We start from the raw sequence: 20,673 nt of genomic DNA on the forward strand, positions 1-20,673 counted from the left end.
GAGTAGTGCGTACTACTTACAATTAAATTTGTATTTTTTCAACACATGCAAGTCGAATTTAAACTTACATATTTAGGAAGTAATATATCGCATATTAATCTTGTCGATTTTTGAAGTGTACAAGCGGTTCCTAAACTTGTGCGGGTGTGTTATCTAGGTCCCTAAACCCTCAAAATGCATTTTCGGGTTCTCGAACTTGTCTTGGGTGTCGTATAGATCCAAACGAGATGTAACCCGCTACATACGTTGATGTGGCTTGCCATGGTAGTGCCTACTTATTTGTCGGACCCATGGGTCGGTCATAAAGGAAAAAATGAAATTAAAAAAAAAATTATCCTCTCTACCTTCGAAATTTTATCTTTTTCTATCTACCTAAGATGAGAAAATAAGGTTTTAAATTTTATTTTTTATATATGCTTGACACATGTGGATTCCACTAATACGTAGGAGCCACCGTGGCAATGCCACGTCAGCGCTTGGAGCGAGTTAGAACCTGTTTGTACCTATATGACACCCATGACAAATTTAGAGACCTAAAAATGTATTTTTTTTCTCTTTTCTAGTTTGATTCACCCTGTGTAATTGAGCCTGTAAATTTTTTGTTCATATGTTCATTTAGTGATTCAAATTAACAAGAGTATTAGTTTTTATTTATATACCATGTATTAAACACAACAGTAAACATATTACTACATGGTGGCTACGAGAGCCTGGGCTATTGGTGGTAATTGTTTTACTCGTAGACTACGAAGTCTAAGCAATATTTATAATACTGGGAAAAGAATTACTAGCATTGTAAGCTGGTAGTAATTTTTTACAACCATCTAATAACGGTGCCAAACGATGTGGGGGTATTCATGCAAGTAAATTTGTTAGTTTTGAAGGGAGCATTCATGCGAGTAAATTTGTTATGGAGTAGTTTGGAAAGTGCAGTGATGGGATGCTGGGAGCAAATGGAAACCTCAACATAGTAAATTTGTTACTTTTCAAACATGGAGAGACACTAGAAAAATAGAAAACTCGGAAAGACAAACTAGATAGTAATATTTTACTAAAACGAGAAAAAAAATCTGAAGAGAAGGAACGAGAGAACGGAAAAATCTAGATAGTTAATATTTTATCGGGCCTTTTGATGAAGCATAAATGAGATAGAAAAAAGAAAAAAGAAACACGGTAGGTGGGAAAAACCGGATGGTGGAAAGGTTGGATACAGAGAAGGGAAAACCGGATGGAGAGAGCGTTGTGCGGTGCTCGAACTAGCATTCCGCGTGCAGCGCGTGTATTAGCGCCTCCAATATTATTTATCTATAAGTATTTATAAGTTGAGGAACAACCTTAATTCGAAATCAATCAATGCAAAATTTAACACTGATGGGCAGAAGCATATAAATTAAAGACAATATTGGATTGGGCCCCTCCAAGCCTAGGCTATATGTGGTCACGCCTCTCGACTATGCCTTCAGCCAGGGCCAGGATGCCTCTACACTCAAGATGAGCATCGTTTAACATTGATCCAAAGAATGTAGTACCCAACTATGCATTTACTGCCACTTCTTCTTCTTCCGATGATGATGATTCCTCCACCTCCTCCTTCTTGTCCTCCTCCTCCTTGTATATGTTTAAAGGTTCACCGGTCTCAGTATAGCTGAACATTCGTAGTTCTTCGGTTTTAAACTTTGCCACTGGTGTGCCTTCTATTGCCCTTGAGAGAATACTCCCAGCCTTGAGGGAGCATGGCAAGTGCTGGTACCCTATATTAAGTCTCTCCCTAAATATTTTTCGATAGATGTTTGTTAAGACGAACTTTCCATAAGCAAAGTATGGTCGCCCGATCTTCTGGTTAGGCTGAAGCCCTTGTATGGTGCGCCATTGGCTCCATCTTTGTCCCTCTAATATCCACACCTGTAGATAATCAAATATTACACAAATTACATAGAAAAAATAGGTTAGTTCTTATATTATAGAAAACATATAATAAAGTTTACCATCTTGGTATTGAAAGATATCCACAAACATGCAAGTTTAAATTTCAGCTTAAATAAATAGGAACAAAAATAAAATAAATTAATTATTTGTAGTGCGTACTACTTACAATTAAATTTGGTTTTTCAACACATGCAAGTCGAATTTAAACTTACATATTTAGAAAGTAATATATCGTATATTAATCTTATCAATTTTGAAGTGTACGAGTGGTTCCTAAACTTGTGTGGGTGTATTATCTAGGTCCCTAAACCCTCAAAATATATTTTTGAGATCTCGACTTATCCTGGGTATCATATAGATTCAAACGAGCTCTAACCCGCTCCATATATTGATGTGGCATGCTATGGTAGTGCATACTTGTTAGTCCGACCAATGTGTCGGTCACATAGGAAAAAATAAAATTAAAAAAACATGTTGTTTCCTCTCTGCCTTCAAATTAAATTTTATCTTTTTTCTATCAACCTAGGATGAGAAAATATGGTTTTAAATTTTATTTTTTATATTTGCTTGACACATATGGATTCCACTGACTCGTAGACGCCACCGTGGCAATGCCGTGCCAACGCATGAGCGGGTTAGAATATCTTTGGACCTATATAACACCCATAACAAATTTAGGTACTACAAATACATTATAAGAGTTCAGGACCGCACAAGTTAGAGACCGCCCATGTATTTCATTCTTCAGATTTTTATGGATGATATGGAAAAACGAGTCGACCTAAGAGAAAGACTTGGTGAGTGTACCTCAATGCGGATTGAGTTCCGCCGGTGGATGGCGATGGAAACCCCCAGCCTCCCGCCGACATCCGTCAGCTGGCAGCAGGCGTCCTCCTTCGCCATGGACACCGGCAAGCGGCACCTGCTCATCGCCGGCAGCGGCGCGACGGCCGCGACGCGCTCGTGCTCGAGGTCGGACGACATGATCTACCTGCCCTCGGTGACCCAGTACGTGGCGCCGTCGACGCTGACGACGCCCCAGGCGGCGCACAGGCTCCACGGCGGCGCCTTCACCGCCACCGCGCGCCGCCGCCGCCACCGGCGGTGTCGTCCCCCAGCGTGAGGACATCCACCACCCCGTCGCCGTGGCCGCCGCGGCCATGGCGGGAGGGGGACGACGACGACGACGACGCGGCGGCGGAGTCCCCCAGCGTGACATCGTCCACCAGCCCGCCATTGGAGGGGAAGTGGACGATCTTGTACTTGCCGGTCGTCGGGTGGTAGCCGAAGCTGATCGTGCCCGCGCGGGTCGCCGTCGGCAGCGACGGGACGTGGAGGGACTCGCCGGTGACCGGGTTGATCACGACGATGCTGCCGTAGTAGAGGGGATCTCGGTCGAACCACAGGCAGATCAGGCCGTTGCACGAGCCGACCATGTCGTCGTTGTTGTAGCGGGCGAAGAAATCCCTATCGCCGCCGTCGTCGTCCTCCTCCTCCTCGCGGAAGAGGGAGAGGGAGGTGACGTCGCAGTCTCCGGCGACGTCGTGGAGGAGGAACGCGGAGGCGGGCTCGTACCTGCCGTCCTTGAAGAAGACGAGCGGTTTGGCGCGCCTCCGCTGCACCTCCGGCTCGACCTCGTCGACGACGTCGCGCCACCGCCGGCACACGAGGCGGAGCCGCCGCCGGCCGCTGATCTGCGGGAGCCGCCTGAGGATCTCCCAGAGCACGTCCGTCAGGACGACGTCGCCCCACCGGTCGTCGTCGTCCGTCGCCGGCGCCGGCGTTTCAGGATCAAGCTCATCGATGTTGGCGACGCCGTCTGGGGGCTATAAGTAGTAGTAGTACAGCACTACAGCTAGTCAAAGAATCCCATGCGGCTACGGTCTACGCGATATGCATGGGAATCGGTCAAAAATTTTGGATTCTCTCGCAGTTCTTTCCAGATTAGCTCAGGTTCGTTGAAACTGGTTCAAAGTCATTTGAATTTTGTACTGTGTTCGATTTTTAATTTCTTAGTAAGTTTGTCTTTTTCTGTATGAGGAAAAGAGTCTCTGATGATGATGGTTGGAGTCAAGGTGTTTGCACATGATAGTATAAAATTTGGGAAAAATATAAAGTAAAAATAAGCAGAAAAAAATCCATTTGCCTGCCCCCACATGCAAGGGCACTGAGGGGTGGCTGACCGCGTGCGGGTGCAACCACACAATCAGTTTGCCCACCTATATATATTGATATGTATATACGTATAAACTTTATATATATATAGTTATACGTGTATCCCAGTTTATACGTACATATGCGGTTATGTACATATACATAAAAAATTAAACGTATACTTTCGAGATAAGAGCTCGTGGACTAATTAAGATTCTCTAACTTACTTTTTGGGAGACAACTCAAATAGTTATGAATTTTTTTAAAAAAAAATAAAAAGATGTATTAATATGTGATATATAACTCCATAAACATGCATGCAACTTAAATTTTATCTATTTCTCTCTTCTTCCACAACTCAAACATTTGCAACAGCGTGTCTATCTTCTCTTATTACCAACTCAAACATCTTTAGTAACCAAACCAGTGCTTTATCCATCTATAGCTTCTCCTTGTTCATGACAGATTTGGTGGTTGATAGCTCTGATACCATCTTGTTAGAGACCTCTTCTCTGAACAAAATAACGACAATCTCCAATATAACTCACAACTTCACTAGTACATAACCAGCTACTTGAGCTGAAACTAAAGATGAAGAGGAAGGGGATACAAGCTTTAAAAGCCTCTAGAGCTAAGGTGGAGGGCTGGACGTACGAAGGAGGAGAGGTAGGGGAAGAAAATCGACAAGGAGACAACCGGCCTTCAGGTCGCCGCCGTTCGCCGTTCACCAATCCTCTGTTCGATCCCCTCGCATTGCAGCCTCCATTCTTCGTTTACATGGTCTCCCTTCGGTTTGATTGGGCCTGGCTGAACTGACGCATGTGCAGCCCACCCGAGGCCCTAACACGAAAGGGGCCATATGTTAGTGATCCACATCAGAGAGAAGTAAGTCAGAGAATTTTTACATAGAACTGACACATGTGCAGCCCACCCGAGGCCCTAACACGAAATGGGCCATATGTTAGTGATCCACATCAGAGAGAAGTAAGTCAGAGAATTCTTACATAGACTGCAAACGAAAACGTTGAGGCTGATATAGTGTCTCCGTTGTCTCGACGTAGGAGAATATACTTAGATGCTCGAGGTACCGTGCTCTACACGATACACACTACCATCCATCTCCAATGGCTCTGCATCGTCATCAACCAGCCGCACTAGGCTACTCCTGTTGTTGAGGCGATTTTGCTACAAATCTGTCGACAAATTTCTTCCTCGGAATTTGTCGATTTTTGAACCGTTTGATAAACCTCAGGATACGTGCTTTTGTTTCTTTCGACGTCCCCAGGCCACAGGCGCGGCTCATTCATGCGTAGATGACGGACGAAGGGCAGACATAAAGCGGCAGGGCATAGCCGAACATGTCCTCGTTTGATGTTTCATGGCATGCATGAATGATGGCCAAGCACTGTATGCTGGTAGATGACGGCAAGCATTAGTTCGATGGCATGCACAAGTTCAGCCTGCATGCTCCGCATGCATCGTACAAACAAACGTTGCGAGTTCGTGATCGTCTTTCGCGTGGGCAGTGTCCAAACGGAAGTTTTCTAAAGTTACATCTCACTTACATGCAAGTTACATTATAGTTACAGTGTTACATATAATTACAGCACAATTATATTTGACAAATTTTTAGAAGAAAATTTTAGTGCTCGCACTAAAATGCATAGATCACATGCGAAGATCCACCAGCAATGCGTTCGTGATGTTAGAGTGTCCAGCCTGGCCCATCAACCATGGGCCACTCAGGTCACATTGGGCCTGCTCCACTATAGGCCCAACTGGAGCCACAACTTTAGGTTCTGAGCCTACACAACCCAAAAGACTAGTCTAATGGGTGAGGACCGCCCCCACCTTTTAAGTCGTGCTCCCCCATCATCAATTACCGATGTGGGACTAAACCCAACAATCTCCCCCGTCACACATCGATCGGGCCCAACAATCTCCCCCGTCAAATCAACCCATGTGACCCCGGGCCTGGCCCAACATTCTCCCCCATCACATCAACCCATGTGACCCCGAAGACTTGTTACCTGGTCTCCCAACCATGTGACCCATGGAAATTGTTTCGGGTTCCAAACGTTGGGCTCTGATACCACTTGTTAGAGTGCGCATAATCAGAGCCCCGGGGATGTAGGTTTCGGCTGAACCTCGTTAACAAATATCGTGTGTTCTTGTGTCGTCATCTGTCATGTCTTGGGCGATCAATGACTGAAGCGATCGGGAAGGTTAGTCGTCGTTCCGCTATATCGACTAACTTTTATAACAAGTGGTATCAGAGGCGAAGGTTTTAGTATTGGATCAAGAAAACACGTGAAGAAGGAAACACGAGATGGGGATCGCGCATCGATAGGAGATCGTCAGCCGTGGCGATGAGATCGATGGCGACAACGAGGACGTTGCGGAGGCGACGGCCTCGCTCGCGATCAGACCGGCGATGGCGGAACGTGACCAAAAGACGGGGCCGGGCGTGGCCGAAGGCGACCGGAGAGATCGGAGGGGTAGCACCATGGACGGCGCGCCCGATGCACGCGGCGAACGCGGATCCGCGGCGGCAGGGAGGCCACTGACGGAAGGGCGAAACCGGCGAGTGTGGCGCGGCGCGGCGGACGTGTAGGGCCAAGGACGATGAGGTCGTGGGCGGTGAACACGATGGTTGCGACTACGGTGCGTGCGGAGGCATGGACAGTGCGTATGGAGTACGTACTATACACATGCACAAAATACACGTGTTGGCTTACATACGAACAGGAAGCCATAGGCTTAATGATGCAGACGATGAGGCAGCAAGGAAGACGATAGAATTGAGTTCAATGCAGAAGAAGACGCAGATCAAACTTGAGTCGGAGAAGGTGTGGATTCGGAGTCGACATCGTAAAGGACTCTGTTTGGTAGGCGTGGATCGGAGTTAGGAGCAAACTCATGTATCGAAATCGGCAGAGCGGATCGTGGTGCTTTTGGCTTCAGTTCGTGTAAGAAAACAGGGCAATTACTTGGCTGCATGCAGGGGGGATTAGTAGTGCAAGTTTGGGCATGGACTATGGTCATGTGGATCATTAATTGCATAAACATATCACTACTATTACAAGGTCACGTGAAAAGCTAGCACCAGCAGGCATGCTGTTCTCACGTGGGCTTGGTGGCGCACGAGAGGAGGTTGTGCAGTGGAGTTGCAAGCTACATCAAGCAGGGCACGGAGATCAAAACAACTAAACGGACTTGATCAGGAAAATTGATGGATCAATGCGGTGGACGAGATGGCAGGAGTCAACTTGTTTGCGTACGGCATGGACAGATCAAATTGACCTGGAGTTTGGGACTTGGTAATTGGTGCGAGGCTGTGATTCAGCAGAGCGGTTCATGGGCACAAGACAGCAAACATGGTGTAGATATATGGTGATCAAGGCAATGCAGTGAGTATACTTGTCGAGACAAGGTGCGTAAGATGTGCATGTATAACGGTTAAACTGAGCCGACAGGGTGGTCAGACCGATGGACTGGTTAGACTGCGAAACTTGGACGGTTAGATCAAGTACAACGTGCACAGTGATTCGTTGGAGAAACTTGTGAATAGATTCAGAAGAAGGCAAGAAGGTTCTACGGTCTGGATAGTTTGCAAGTGCAAAAGGCGAGTAGACTGGTGGCAACAGGCTAATCAGGTCGCAATATGGAATTATCTGGCGAAAACATGATATATCTGGGACTCGACGAGGGGTTGAGATATATGGAGTTAAGCCAGGACTGAAGAAAAGGACCCGGGCAACAGCGGGTCAAATATCGTTGATGGGTTTGACGATATTGTTTGGCAGTACAAGATATATCCAGGATATGCGGGTCGGCATGATGGGGATATATGGAAATCTGCGTCACTGAAGGAGAAGAGCAAGTGCTATGGTGGTAATTTTTTCGGGTGATTCAAGGCAACGGTGATTTTCTCAAAATATCATGGATTCAGTCTACGGATGCGGAAAGGAGTGGATGTTGGATTTATTAGCTCGGTTCATAAGACGACAAGGAAGAAAGGGTTCAGTTCTTCATGTCTGGTGAGTTTGGTTTATCTATTTGGTGATGACAAGGGTTATCTGGCCATGGATTAGATCAAATTAAATTTAAGACGTAGATGTAAGTGAACATGGTCTTCGAGAAGTCTATGATGTGACAGCTAGGAAGGAATTCAATTTCGGTTGGCAAGACGACTGAGCTGATAGGTGAGAAAGTGGAGCACTGTTGCAGGTGGAGTCCAAGAGAAAGAAATTACAGGGATAGCAGAGTCTCTTGAAGGCGGTTGGTCTGGCGCAGACTCGTCGGGCAGCTTGCGGTGAAGCTGCAAAGAAGACAACCTGTAGAGCCCCGATTTTGGAAATCGGAAATCTTCTGTGTTTATCCGTACCAATCCCTGGATCAGTAGTTGGTACACACATACATAGTTGAATCACAACATATCACGAATGAATTTAGGCTAAAAGAGTTAAATACTTACATTAGGGCCAGGTAGGCCAACAACTATTAGAGAACAACAGCGGAAGACAAAATAATATAAGGGCCCGGTTAACATGCCACAGGCAGTCGACTGGGGAATGAGACCTAGAACAAGACCGCACTCCGATCATCTTGTGGGATACGCAAGCGTACCGACAAGGGCTTCTCTTCAACACTCTCCTAAAAGATATATAAATAGCAAGGGTGAGTACCAACCGTTCCCAGCAAGCCACCACAACAACAATGCATATGATAGAGGGTTTTTCAAGGAATGGCTTCAGGTTCTTTTGCATAAAGCTAGTTTTGTAATTCTTTTCACAAGCCTAAGACCTAGCATAGACTGATCAAATTTTAATACCAGTTTTCACATTAAACAACGACGGTTTTGTCCACCATCCATTATGATCCCAAGGATAGCTTCCCGCCATTGAATCGTCATGGTTTTCTGAGGACGTCCACCTTCCCGCCTCTCAGGAAGTGGCTCCAACAGCATAAAATCATCATGCAATATCCCATCCCACACAAGTTAAGAACTTTGAGTCTTGCCAAGTGTAATACATGTCCCGGTGCTCAATAACCGCGAGCACGGCTATTCGAATAGATTTGGTTTACTCACACTGCAGTGGATGTACACTTTACCCGCACTCCGCGACTGCCCAACACATGAGCCTCGTCCCAACACATGAGACGCGTCACGACAAAACTTTTCGATAACCTTGCATTGGCAGTACCCGCTCCATGAACTTAAATCCTCATGCACTCTAGGCGTCCATGTTTCTAGCAGTGAGAGGAGTTCTGGTGCTCCCGGGAAAGAGAAGTCTCACACACATATTAAATTATGGTTCAAGTTAAGTTCTCTCTCACACACTCATGGCAGTCCTACCAATGGCGACACCGATGTAGGGCACGCCTCTCGGCCCTACCTCAACGGCTGTCCCACCGTAGCGCACCTGCCTCACTCAGGGGTGAACCATCTATGCAGGGATACTGCCTCCGCTCGGCTATCTAATCCGCTAGGTCTATACCCATACGAGAAGTGCGGTTGTACGGGGGTCGTTTCATGCTTAACTTCATGGCTCGGTCCTTAATTGACCGGGGACGGTACTAGCCTTTTCCAGATACCACCCAAATCCTCCGTCCGCCCCAGTCGAAAACAGTTGTTTAATTTTATTTCTCCTTTCACAAATCATGTCATCAACATCATGGCAATGTGGCGCTCATGTCTCCACATGCCGCATCTCAATTACCTTCTCAAAGGTAATTTCCCAAGCATATAGCATTTGATAAATATGAGTATGCATGATTCTAAAATAGCATTTCTAAGCAATTGTCATAGTTGACTAGGGACTCATACGTAAACATGGTTACAAAGATTTAAGGGTAAACAATAATCAAGGCATGGCATAATCACAAGTAGGATGTTCATCATTGCATGCAATTTTATTTGTAAACAAAACAATTTCGCAATTGGGATCAACATGTTCAAGGAATAGTGATGACTTGCCTTGCTCAGGATAGTCCTTATTCTTGATATAATTCTTGATCAACCTTCACCTCCTGGAAGTTGCTGACGTTGCCTCACGACTAACCGATACACAAAGTCTAGAATACGCAAGAAAAACCAATATTCAAGCAACAATCAAATATGCACAAACAAAATATATTTGTTGAGGTCAAACTTACGGTTGCTCATATTATTCGCGCTTGCTAATGGTTTCCAACATGCTAAGGGCTAAAGTTTCTTAATCTTTCTGTTGTCATGGTGGTCTATATAGGAGCTAACCAATATAGTATGAATGAGATACGTATCTGGCTACTATGTGGTTTAGTCTAGCAAATGGCTATTCATGCATCTATCTAAATAGAACAGTTATACACTAGAGGTTCTGTTGCCGGATGGATTTGGATCGGTCAAATAATTACTGTGAATCATTTGTATTATTATTTTATTGATGGAGGCTTTATTTTAATTATGTACATATTTTACTTGTCAAAATAAATTATAAAGGTTAACAATTACCCTTGCTTTGTATGTTAGAATTGTCTAGGTCAATCATATTATGGTTACGAGCTATCTCATCACATAATTTTACAATGAATAATCCTAATTTACAATTATATTAGGTCAAGATTTATAATTAGTATTTTATCCACTATAGATGTTTGTCATAGACTCATTAGTTTACTATACACAAAAGGGTAGATTTTTGATATACCGTACATCTAAATTAGGATGTACAATGTATGTGGGTGCAACAATATTTAATCATTGGATCATTTACTGAATAATTGCTATTTACTGGAAGCTATACGATATATGTGATTAAGATGGCTCTGTTTTGTTAACTAATGGATGTCAACCGAACTATATATATTCCACTTCACATGACATTATTCCAACTAACTTTAAGTGGTCCATTTACAACTAGCTCAGTTATTATTCTCCTTAGACAAGTTGAAGGTTCATCTAAGTGTGTTTATATTTTAGTTACAAAGTATGAGGCTAAACTTATCTAAATAATTTATAAGCCATGGATTTAATTATATGGCCATCAAATATTAAATAAGTACTAGTATTTTCCTATACATCCATTCATTTGAGACATCACATAAAATTAGTTTGTGTGGTTGTTACAGTGGCAAGACATGTTAGAGACAAATATTATTACATCCACTCTACTGTACAATACTAATTTTATTTATTAGCATATTTTTAAGTTAACTATTATACATCATCTTGATATTAATTATTAATAATTATAAATATATTTTATTAAATAGTGAATTATATACCATTGGAAAGCTTGTGAATTTAGATGAATTTATGTTCAAGTTTCACTCAAATCCGAGTTAAAATGAATAAGTTATGCTAGTGTAAAGATTCAAATTTGAATTAATTCTAATAATTGCGAAATGGTACTGTTCCTAATTCATTTATTTTTAATACAACCTTATCCACATGCTATAGTGACTGACAGATGGGGTCTTCCTATTTTCTTTTCTTTTATTTTATTTTTTTCTTTCTAAAGGAATCATATGGGCAAATGACAGGTGGGCCCGACTCCTTTGACTAGGGTCAAACCGGTCATTAAACCCGGTAGGGCCCGCATGTCATAGACTCGAGATTATAAAACCTCTATAATTAGATTTTTAACCACCCGGACCCACATGTAATAGACTCAACTAATAAAGATTAAGAAGAGAATTACTATTCACTAAACACGTGGGGCCCACTCTAATCTCTCCTCTCCTTTCCCTTTTCTCTCTCTCTTCTCTGTTTTCTCTCTTCTTTCCCTCCCGGCTTCTTCTCCCTCCTCTCTCTCTCGGCTCTCTGGCGACGACGACCGAGCAAGGGGGGAGGCGGCGACTTACCGACGACGGCGGTGGCGACGGCGGCACGACGACAGCGACGGCGCGGCGGCACGAAGGCGGCGGTGCGGCGGCGCGAGGGCGGCGCGACGACGGCGCACGGCGCGGCGGCACGAAGGCGGCGGCGCGGCGTGGTGGAGGGGAAGGGGGAAAAAGGAGGGGAAGGAGGGGGGGTGGTGTGGGATGGAAGGGCGCCGGGGGGGAGGGATTTATAGGGCGCGGGGAGGGGTGGCCGGCCCTAATGGCGATGGGACGGCGCGGCGCGCGGGGCGCGAGGCGACGGTGACGCGCGGCGACGCGGCGGCGCGGGCCTCGGAGTGGCGACGCGACGGGCGGGCGTCGCGGCGCGGGGCTCGGCAGGGGGCTCGGCGCGACAGGCGAGCGGCGCGCGGCGGTAGCGACGGGCCATGGCAACGGCGCGGCGCGACGCGGCGAGGGTGACGGCGACGGGTGACAGCGACGCGCGCGGCGCGGCAGGGGCGCGGGGAGCGAGGCGGCGCGGCACGGGGCGCGACGCGGGGGCGACGACGACAGCGCGCGCGGAGGGGAGGGGCTCGAGACGATGCGACCGACGACGGCGACGGCGATGTGGGCGGTGACGCGACGGCGATAGGACAGCGCACGGCAGCATGGGGCTCGGGGCTCGAAGGTGCGGCAGCACGACGGCGATGGCTCGCGGCGCGCGGCGATGGCGACGGCGCGCGGCGCGGCAGTGGGGACGGGACGGCGTGGCGCGGCACGGGGCTCGGCGCGCGGCGATGGCGACAGGGCGGCGCGGGGCTCGAGACGACGGCGACACGACGAACGCGATGCGCGGGCGTAGGATGGCGTGACAGCGGCGGTGCGCGGCGCGAGGCAGTGACGGCGACGGCGCGCAGCGCAGCAGCGGCGACGCGACGGGCAGGCGGCGCGGCGACAGAGAGAGGGGGAAAGAGGAGGGGCTGGGTTAGGGCACCACGTCGAACACCTGGCAGCCGATGAATAGTGACTTTTTCCTAATTATCCACTTTTGAGGCCTATTTCCTATTAAAACTTGTCCCATAATTTCTAGATTTCATACAATTAGAGTTTTACCCAATATATGTTTTATTTTAGATGAAAGTTGACCAAAATTTAATATTACCCATATTTTATATATTTTCCTATTGTATTATTTAAATGAGGTTTAAATCTAAAATTAACCTAGATAATTTTGGAGGCTTTGAGGGTTCTAAAATTAATTTAGAATATCCTAATGTGGCCATTATTATTACAATAGCACATTGAATGAACTTATTTGTATAACAATGCATTTTACGTGGGTCTACTCATTCTATAAATATAAATTGAGACTTAGTACAACATTAATCTAATTGTTTAATTAAACACTCACATATTCTTGTTTATGTATAAAGCCTAATTTATTTATATGACCATTATTTTATATGAGTGATTTTCATGCTATGAGGAGCTTGATAAGGTGTTTCAAATATTAATTATATATTCTAGTGAGATACTCTATTATAGATGGGGCCATTGATGTGATCATCATTTCATGTGTACTTATATTTATATTTCATGTGAGATTGGATTCAAGTGAATTATATTCAACTATGTTGTTTCCTTTTGTTAAATATGAAATCAGGCTATCAACATGGTTTGATTATTTAATATTTGATTTGTGATTTATACCACAGGGTTTAATAATTGACTTGTACTTTATTTGGCCTGGCTTTCATGTGCATAAATATTTATGGGATTGATAATAAATATCGTATCGTTGTAAATCGTAACTATTGCTCGGGTGTAAATCTTTAGATTGATTTTTTTCCATTGCGTCGATTTATGGTTTGGCAAGCAATAACTTCCAGCATGATGCAAAAAGTTTTAAAAAGTTCAAAATTTTAGTGATTTTTAATGTCAGGAATTTTCAGGATGTTACACAACCCAAGTCCGGAGGACAGGTGGATCGGCATGGTGATTCTGTGATTTCTGGGTGGCGTATATTCGCCAAGGTGGAGTTTGTTAGAATAGGTGTCGAATATACTAGTCCTATTTGGTTACAGTTGGACTTGGAGTTGTAATAGGTATTAGGGGGTGGAGTTAGAGTTGGACTTTGCAACCCGTCATCTCTCTTAAATAGAGAGGGGGGCACCACAATGTAACCATGGCGACTACAATGTAGCGTAGACACGTAGGAAGTGGATGGCGGCGAGGCCATGGACTCGTAGCGGCTAGGAGCTATATTGGTTGGGGAGGAGCACCCATAATCATAGCCCCGGAGATGTAGGCTTCGGCCGAACCTCGTTAACAAATATCGTGTGTTCCTGTGTCGTCATCTAGCATGTCTTGGGCGATCAAGGACTGAAGCGATTGGGAAGGTTAGTCGTTGTTCCGCTATATCGACTAACTTTTATAACACTCGAGATTGAAGGACATGATGGCGGCGCCGTCCATGGCGATCCAGTAGTACGTCGCGCTGTCGACGCTCACGAGGCCACAGTTGATGTCGCAGCTCCCGCCATGTCAAGTTCACGCCGTCATCGCCCCGCCACGCGCAGCGTGAGCACGTCCACCACGTCGAACACCGAGACCTCGCCGCACGCGGACGGGGATGTGGACGATCTTGTGTACTTCCATGATTCCATCCCCCGTCGTAGGGTGGCAGCCGAAGCTGACGGCGGCCCTATGGAACACGCAGTTCCGATTTCGGAGGCAGCCGCGGCGGCGGCAGGACGGGTGAGACCGTGAAACGGTGGCTGGGTTGACAATCGTGATGTTGCCGGTGCTCTCTTCCAGGCTCCAGCAGGGAGAGCAGGTCGTTGCGGTAGCCGAATGTTACAGTGCGCAGCCTGGCCCACCAACCGTGGGCCACCCAGGTCACATGGGCCTGCTCTACCATAGGTCCAATCGGAACTACCCAGGTCACACTGGCCCTGCTCCACCACAGGCCCAACTAGAGTCACAACTTTAGGTTCTGAGCCTACACAACCCAAAAGACTAGTCTGATTGTTGAGGACTATCCCCACCTTTTAAGCCGTGCTCCCCCATCATTAGGATTTCTAATTCGCGCATACGCGTCCCGGGCGCGCACTTCGGCCCACACGGCCCACGACGTACGCGCGTGCCACCAGCACTGTTAGATCGAGAATATTTTGCATAGCGTGTGTAACGTTGGTTAGTTAAGGATAATGATAGTAATTAAGGAAAGATTTTTTTTTCCTTTTGTAAGGAGATTTTTTTACTAATAGATTGAAAATTTTTAAGTTACATTTGAAAAGTTTTGACTTAAGATTTAAACTTTGAAGTTAAATTTTGAAAACTTTCAACATAGATTTGAAAACTTTCAACTTCGATTTGAAAACTTTCAACTCGAGTTTTGAAACCTTTCAACTCAAAATTGAAACTTTTGACTCAAGATTTGAAAACTTTCGACTCGAGATATGAAAATTTTCAACTCAGATTTGAAAACTTTCAACTCAGGTTTGAAACTTTCAACTCGAGATTTGAAAACTTTTAACTCAAAATTCAAAAACTTTTAACTCATATTTGAAAACTTTCATGTCGATATTTTGGAAACATTCAAATCGTATTTTCAAAATTTTCATGTCAATATTTGAAAACTTTTAACTCAAAATTTCAAAATCGTTTGTTTTTATTTTTATTGAGAAATTACTGTAGCATTTTCTGTAATCACCATTACTGTAGCATCATGCGTGCTGTTTTGTTTCAAGAAAAGCGCTAAGCGCTACTGAGACGGAGGCCCGCGTGCGCGTGAGCTAGCCAACTCTCCATCATACCGTCACATCAACTCATCTGACCCCGAAGACTTGTTACTTGGGCCTCGGGTCTAACAATCTCCCCCGTCACATGACCCCGACGACTTGTTACCTAGGCCTCGGGTCTAACAATCTCCCCCGTCGCATTAACCCATGTGATCCCGAAGACTTGTTACCTGGCCTCCCCCGTCACATGACCCTGAAGACTTGTTGCCTGGGCATCGGGTCTAACAATCTCACCCGTCACAGTAATCCATGTGACCCTGAAGACTTGTTACCTGCCTCGGGTCTAACAATCTTCCCCGTCACATTAACCTATGTGACCCCGAAGACTTGTTACCTGGCCTCCCCACTATGTGACCCATGGAAATTGTTCTAAGTTCTAAACCTACTTACCCATGTGACCCCGAAGAGACTTGTTACCTGGGCCTCGGGTCTAACAATCTCCCCCGTCACATTAACCCATGTGACCCATGAAAATTGTTCCGAGCTCATGTGACCCGAAGACTTGTTACCCGGACCTCGGGTCTAACAATCTCCCCCGTCACATTAACCCATGTGACCTCGAAGACACCATGTGACCCATTGCATTTGTTCCTAGTTCTAAACCTACTTACCCATGTGAAACCCCGAAGACACCATGTGAGGAGTTCGGGTCTAATAATCTCACCCGTCACATTAATCCACGTGACCCTGAAGACTTGTTACCTGCCTCGGGTCTAACAATCTTCCCCATCACATTAACCTATTTGACCCCGAACACTTGTTACCTGGCCTCCCCACCATGTGACCCATGGAAATTGTTCCGAGTTCTAAACCTACTTACCCATATGACCCATAGAAATTGTTCCGAATTCATATGACCCAAAGACTTGTTAGCTAGGCCTCAAGTCTAACAATCTCCCCCGTCACATTAACCCATGTGACCTCGAAGACACCATGTGACCCATTGAATTTGTTCTGAGTTCTAAACCTACTTACCCATGTGAAACCCCGAAGACACCATGTGACCATATGACCCATAGAAATTGTTCCGAATTCATGTGACCCAAAGACTTGTTAGCTGGGCCTCCAGTCTAACAATCTCCCCCGTCACATTAACCGATGTGACCTCGAAGACACCATGTGACCCATTGAATTTGTTCCGAGTTCTAAACCTACTTACCCATGTGAAACCCCGAAGACACCATGTGACCCCTACCCATGTGAAACCCCAAAGATACCATGTGACCCCGAAGACTTGTTACCTGACCCATGGAAATTGTTCCGAGTTCTACTTACCCATGTAAACCCGAAGACTTGTTACCTGGGCCTCTGGTCTAACAATCTCTCCCGTCACATTAACCCATGTGACCCCGAAGACCATGTAAACCCGAAGACTTGTTACCTGGGTCTCTGGTCTAACAATCTCTCCTGTCACATTAACCCATATGACCCCAAAGACTTGTTACCTGGGCCTTACCTGGGCCTAACCCATGTGACCCCGAAGACTTGTATCACATTAACCCATGTGACCCCGAAGACTTGTTACCTGGGCCTTACCTGGGCCTTGGGCCTAACAATCTCTCCCGTCAAGACTTGTTACCTGGCCTCTCCACCATATGACCCATGGAAATTGTTCCGAGTTTTAAATCTGGTCTTTGATACCATTTGTTAGAGTGTCCAGTCCGGCCCCACCAACCGTGGGCTACCTAGGTCATATTGGGCCTGCTCCACCACAGGTCAAACCAGAGCCATAACTTTAGGTCCTGTACCTACACAACCCAAAAAACTAGTCTGATGGATAAGGACTGCCCCCACCTTTTAAATCGTGGGACCTCATCATTAATTACCGATGTGAGACTAAATCCAACACCGAACACGACGAGCGCCGCCGCTCCAGACACGCTGGCTGCAGATGAACTCGTCGGACAGGTCGTCGAAACATAAGGCAGGGGCAAAACTGCCTGTACACAAGCTGAGAAATTGAAACAGGGTTAAAAAAGGTAATGTTTGAAAAAAAGGTAAAATCTCAAGGGAAAATCAGTCAACTTTGGCAAAGGGGAATTTGCTTCTCGGGCACGGATTTACTGAAAACCAATAAAACCCGGCAAAAACCGACGACTTTGGGTTAACGTAGTAGAAAACTAGCAAAATCGATCAGCTTTCAGTAGCGGTTTCATGAGGTAGCGTTCGTGAAACCCATCTATTTTCCACAACAGGGTTCTGGTCCAATAGCAAAAATAATTCGGTCTACATCGAAATGGACGAATTTTGGATATTTTAGACAAATTTTAATAAAATATGAACCAAATTTAAATCAAATGGGGATGAATTTATGAGGAAATATTGTCTCGGACCTCACCGAGATGGGCGAATTTCACTGAAATTTGGACCTCTCGGTTCGGATCCTAGAACCCTGTCTCTACAATCTCGTCGTCCCCTTTCACGCACGTCGCACTTGCTAAGCCCGCCACTGCCACCTTCTCCAGAAGGGAGTTCATGGCAAACATGCCAAAGTGCTACTCAATTTAATTTGAGACAAGTCCACGAGCATTTTTCATTGGCAACAAATACGTTGTTCAACTATGAATTCTCTCTATTAATTGTCCCATCATTTGGGAACGTAATAGTATTGTCACTGTTTGCAATTCACATAAAAAAACGGGGAACAATCTTTTAATTGTAAAATGTCGAAACATGAAAGAAAATGTTACACCGATCATATATATGCCTGATATAAACAGAAAACTCAAATCATCCCTTAATGGGATATCCCCTCATTTTTACATATCACACAAAAAGTCATCAAAATTTTTTAAAAAAGTTAGTAGGATAGATCAATATGTGATATGTCACTTTACAAGCATGCGAAATTCAAATTCAACTTATACAAGTAGAGGCAAAAATAACAATTTTGACCATGAACAGAACGCGTAATTTACGGTCAAATTTGTTATTTTTGTTTCGAATAGTATAAATCGAATTTTAACTCATATGCATATTTGCGAAAAGATATATTATATATTGATCCATCTTGGCAATTTTTTTAAAATTTGTTGATAACTTTTTAAACGACATGCACAAAACGGGAGATGTCCCCTCAAAAGACAAAAATTCACTTCCGATATAAACATAGCATAACTACTTCTTTGAGTTCTTTCTACATCTGTGTCGCATATAGGGATGCAAGCGAGGCGGGCTAGCGGGTTTTTTTCCCGCTTATTCCACTTCTAGTTCATCTTTTCCTCTAAATTTTATATACTATCATTCGAGAAATAAACTAACAAGCAAGCTTTTATACGGGTAGCGAGACAACCCACTTGCATCCCTAACTGCATATTCACCTAGCGGCTCTGTGGTTCCGACGTAGGGAAACGCCTGGACGTCGTACATCGGCGCCGCCGCCGTGTCCGCCGTCCCAAGGTTAGCCAGCGCGAGGCGGCTCCCGTCACGGAGCCGGTGCAGCCGGTGCGCGTGCGCCGATCTGCGTCTCATCCGCACGTCGGTCGTCAGGACGTGCTCGCCGTGGCAGAAGTATGGCCACACCATGCGCTGCCAGCCCGGAGCCAACCCCTGTATGCTCTATCGCCGTGACCATGTTCGCTGCTCCTCCTCGTCTCCTGATCTTCCACCTTCGAGCACCCACACCTGCACGCACGACACACGCATGCAGGAGTAGATTATTTTGTGCAGTGAATATATATAAGAGTGAATTAACTATATATTTTAAGAAAGTTGCAAACAGGCACCGATCCGGCGCTTAACTCATGGGAAGCAGGCTGGATCTGTTCATGACTACATTGAGAATTTCAAGACCATAATGCACCATGCAAGATCGGAAAAATCGTACAGATTTTATGAAACCATGTGCTATGGCTCAAATCTATAGTAGGATTAGAACGCCGTATACTTGGTAGATAGTAGGAACAGCACATTATGGCAAAAAATGTTTGATTCAGAGAGAGAGAAAACGACCGAAATTAGAACAGAAATATCAATTGATTCGTGTCGATCTTAAAAAAATTATAAGAAGCACAGTTTACCCTTTGAGTTTGAGTTTTGCTATGACTTTTTACTATCGTGCAAAAGTTATATAAGCTTTTTCGTCGGTTCAATACATAATGACCGAGGCCAACTTTGGTTGGTTAATCTGATCAGTTCATCGATCGTCGATGCCCGAGCGGTTAATGGGGACGGACTATAAATTCGTTGACGATATGTCTACGCTGGTTCAAATCTAGCTCGGCCCAAAAATCTATATATTATATATCATATTAGAAGCTAGTGGTGGGGGGAATTTAATTTGGATGTAAAATTTCGCCAACTTTAAATGGAGATTTAAAGATAGGATTTCAGTTCATTCTTTGTTAAATTTTTTTCGCTTTGTTTTGAGCTCAAAAACTATTGTACCAAGTGTTTTTGTTGGAGCAAAGGATGGATTTTATCTGTTTTTAAGAAAAAAAAACATGTTTATGGGAGGGAATACCGAATTAAGCTGCCTAGATAAATGGCCACGTTGGCGGAACTACTCTCTCCCCCTGCAATTTTAAGATGTGGATGGAGAGGATAGATATATGACCACGTTGGCGGAACTACCCTCTCTCCCAATTTTAAGATGTGGATGGAGAGGAGTTTAAGATGTGGATGGAGAGGAGTGTGTTTGGTTGACATTCTTCTATTTGCTCCCACCAATGGTGTGGATGGAGAGGAGTGTGTTTGGTTGTCATACTTCTATTTGCTCCTACCAATGGTGGTGTTTGTGTTGTAGGCGCTTGGTTTGGCTGACTTTTTTTTTTCCTGTAATTATAGCCTCCCAAAACTAAAAAAATTTTCATGTTATATCAATAGAAGCCTATTGAAGTTTAGCATTGTCCTATGCGATTCTTTTCTTTTTGAAAAAGTTATATCTACCTAGCTATCAAAACAACAGCAAAACGAATAATCCTACCAAAAATAGGGGTTAAATTAGCAAAGACATATACTTCCCTCCGTTTCAAAATGTTTGACA

At 45.0% G+C, this 20,673-nt stretch overlaps 1 pseudogene; it reads right to left on the minus strand.

Annotated features, from left to right (window-relative positions):
* Nucleotides 1–1,328: 1,328 nt before the first annotated feature.
* LOC136354583 (uncharacterized) lies at nt 1,329–19,214 on the minus strand (annotated as a pseudogene).
* Between the last annotated feature and the right edge of the window lie 1,459 nt (nt 19,215–20,673).

The sequence above is a fragment of the Oryza sativa genome, chromosome 12, assembly GCF_034140825.1.
Source record: "Oryza sativa Japonica Group chromosome 12, ASM3414082v1".
NCBI classification, from domain to species: domain Eukaryota; kingdom Viridiplantae; phylum Streptophyta; class Magnoliopsida; order Poales; family Poaceae; genus Oryza; species Oryza sativa.